The sequence below is a fragment of the Zingiber officinale genome, chromosome 2B (genome assembly GCF_018446385.1).
Source record: "Zingiber officinale cultivar Zhangliang chromosome 2B, Zo_v1.1, whole genome shotgun sequence".
Lineage (NCBI taxonomy): Eukaryota > Viridiplantae > Streptophyta > Magnoliopsida > Zingiberales > Zingiberaceae > Zingiber > Zingiber officinale.
In genome coordinates, this window is record NC_055989.1 from 151088118 (window position 1) to 151092093 (window position 3976).

Sequence of the window (3976 nt, forward strand, 5' to 3'; positions counted from 1 at the left end):
GAAAGCTTCTATGGAAGAATTAAAATTGATCGATATACGGCCAGCAAATGGGCTGGATTTTATAATTTGGGCTGACGATAGAGGCCAGTTGTAGAAGATCGAATTGGTCCTTAGATTTTTCAAAATACTTGACCATTTGCAAAAATAGGTCCCAAAATATATACTAATTCTAGGAACAAAGCCAAAGCCTCTTACGCCTCGATTATGTTCGATATCTACCAAAGCATTGAGTTGCAAGACAATTACTTAAGTTTATCACCTTTGGATTTTGATGGTGGGCTATGATTAATCTATAAATTGATAATGACTTTAGACTTTATCGACAAAAGAGTTTATAAACTCATTGAATAATCAATGATATCGATGTGTAGAGTTAATTGGATAAGCTTTTATGTGCAAATGAGGTCATTTACATCAATTAGAAAGATATAGTTGAGCTGGAATATTCATTATTTTATTTAAATAATAGTGGAAATTATTTAATCAAACGATCATGTCATCCACACACGCAAAAGACAGCCACACAGGCAAAAGAAAGCCAAAATATAAATATATATATATATATATATATATATATATATGTCTTTTGCCACACAGGCACAAGAAAGCCAATATATATATATATAGAGAGAGAAAAATTTTAGCCTGCGGTGCGATTCTTACGGTTTTACTGCGGTACTTGCCACGTCTGCGAAGAAATCTAGGCCTGGACCGATCAGGCTCCCACCTGATCGGTCTGGGCCTCTCCTGATCGGTCTGGGGGACCGATCAGGCCGATCAGAGAAGAGAAAGAGGAGAGAAGCGTTGATTTTTTTTTGTGTTTTCTCGTTGACGTGGCAAGTACCGCAGCAAAATCGCAAGAATCGCACCGCAAGCTAAAATTTCTTTATATATATATATATATATATATATATATATATATATATATATATATATATATATATATATATATATATATGGATCCAAGGTATCTAGATTGAATCAAGGGGCTTTTGGTTAAATCTAAGGGCTATATATATATATATATATCCAAGGTATCTAGATTGAATCAAGGGGCTTTTGGTTAAATCTAAGGGCGCTTGGATGAATCTAGGAGCCCGATTCAATTAGAATATTTTTTTATTTTTGGAGTATATTTTATGTATTTAGGGTCTAATATTTTAGGATTTATGAATTGAGTTATAATATATTTGATCCAATAAGATTTTTCTTCTAAGTTTCAGACATCTCTCTTAAGTTATAGTGTTCAAGATTAAAAATTTTAAATACTCACGGGTATATATATTTAGTGTTTAAGATTTTAAAATTTAGGAGTTGGGTTTGAATATGTTTGAACCAATAAGATTTTTCCTCTAAGGTTTAAACTTTTCTCTTGAATTAAGATTTAAAATTTAAATACTCACCGATATAGTGTTCATTTTTAAGAAATGTTGATTAAAAAAAATGAATTGAGATACTTAAATCAAATATAGGTGCTTCAACCCCATTAAAAAAAACCCGATGAAGGTGCCTCCAATGTATTGGAGGCGCCTCAAGTTGAGGCGCGCACGAATCCGCAACAAGTGGTTTGCAACATAACAATTATATATATATATGTGCACCCTTACCTGCTCACTCCTGAGCACCTCTCACATATCCTAGCGGGCATCCTAGCGCTCGGACATGTGAGGGGTGCCCAGGAATGTGCAAGGTAAAGGTGTGCATGCTAAAAAAATTATATATATATATATATATATATATATATATATATATATATATATATACCCCCGAAGATTCTGGCATGGTTGATTCATATAACAATGCTCCTATCAATAGGTGTAGGGTCGATTCCCGAGGGGTATAGAATACTCCATTGATTACTTCAACCCCTCTTCGTATGTGCTATTATTGCTAGACAAAATCCCTTTGGAGGGCCATATTTTAGGATCATGGCAGACGCGAGAGAGAGAGGGGGGGGGAGAGTAGGGGGTAGATCTCGTTCCTTTATAATCTTTTCTTTTTCGTCTCATTTCATAAAACCAAATCAAAGTAACAATAGCAACGGAATAAAAGAATAATAAAGACAGAGTCGGTTTTACATGGTTCGTAGTCCAGCGTCTGCTACTTTAAGGTCCATGATCTTTGATCACTTTCGATGGGCAAACTAATATAGTTTTTCTCTCCAAAAACTTTCAGAGAATAAGTAAATTTGTACAAGTATGAATGTAAAGTAAATGAAAGTAAAATATGCCGACAACAAATGGATATGATGAAGTGTTGGCTGTCGTAGCATAGTAGCAGTAGAGATAGAATAAAGTACAAGAAGCTAAGAATTCTTTCGAACAAAGTTGAACTGAGCTCGAACCCTAAGACCTTTTTTATAGGCTACGTTTAGTTGACTAAACATCTGTTTCATCGACTGATCCTTTCAGTCGATAAAACATCCTATTTGTCGACTGAACCTCGCACCTTTCCTTGTTTGCTCTGATCTAATCCATCTGATCCTATGATTTCCGATATTCGGTCTACTAATAAAGTTTATCTATCAACGGAACCCTAAGTATTCCTTTTCTACACGATTCAATATGATCAATTGTGATTTCCTTTTGTGGATCGATCGACTGATCCCGATGAACCATCAACTAATCAGGCTAATTACCAAATTTGCATTGTCATGATATGATCTTCTGCTACAATGGAATGATCGGTTGATTGATAACTCTGATATCACTTTGATCTGATCTATGCCATGTTGACATGGATCGGTGACTGATTCAATTTATCAGTCGATTGATCCCATTTATCAGTCAACTGATCCTTTGGTAAATTTTAGAACAAACTTCCCACCGGCGGTCGCTGGAAGCGGCTGTGGTGATGGCGGCTGCTTCAATGGCTAGGGCTGCGAGGAGAGAGGAAGTGGAGAGGTGCAGTGTCGGTGTCATTGGCACGGAGAGGGGGAGACGGCTGTGCGTGCTTAGCGGCGGCGGTGACGCAAATCTGACATCATTGGCGTGGGAGGAAGAAAGTGTTGACGATAGAATTCACACATATTATTAATGATAGAATATGATATATATAAATACCATTACAAGTGAAAATAGGAAAATACATAAATTAGGAAAATAATAAGTATTTTCTAATAATAATTATTCTCTAATAACTAGGAATAAATAACTTTTTACTTATAATAATTATTTCCTAATACGTCCTCTCAAGATGGTGTCCCAAAAATGACATCAATCTTGTTACAAATAGAAAACAGTCGAGGTCGAGAAAATAACTAGGTAAGTACATCAGCCAACTGATCTTCAGCAGAAATATGAATAACTCGCAGTTCGAAGGGCCAAATTATCAGTGAAAAGCATAGCAGGCGTGGTAATTGGAAGAAGTAGATCTGTCAAAAGTGACTTAATCCATTGGATCTCAGATGCCGCAGAGACAATGGAGCAATATTCAGCCTCAGTCAAAGAGCACACAACCGTGCGTTGTTTGGAAGATGAATCAGGAGTATTTGTGAGAGATAACCGGCGAGTGATGTCATCAACGACAACCATTGTAGAAGGTGGCCGATAGGTATTCTTTTAGAGCAAAATCCACCAGTGCGATCAACGAAACGACAATTTGTTGAACTTTGCCTTTGATGAAAGAAGACAACAACTAGAAGGAGACGAGGTGTTGTTGTTTGAAGGTCGGAATCTAACTTGTCATTGGAATAAGAGCAGTAGAGAGAGAAGGTTGCATTTTGATAGCGGCATATGATGGAGCAAATGTAGAAAATCTGCTATTGAATAAAACTTGGGAAAACAAAAACTTGCTATTTGGCCTATCAGAAGATGGTAAAACAATACTTATGAAGGAAAGACCGCTATAATGCGGCTGCTGCTTAAAAAAAACAATCAAACAAAGGACAGGAAGAAAAGAAAGATGAAATTTGATGTCTTTAAACTTAAGAAAAAATATAAAAATATTGCAAAAAACAAGAAGAGAAAGAGAAAAG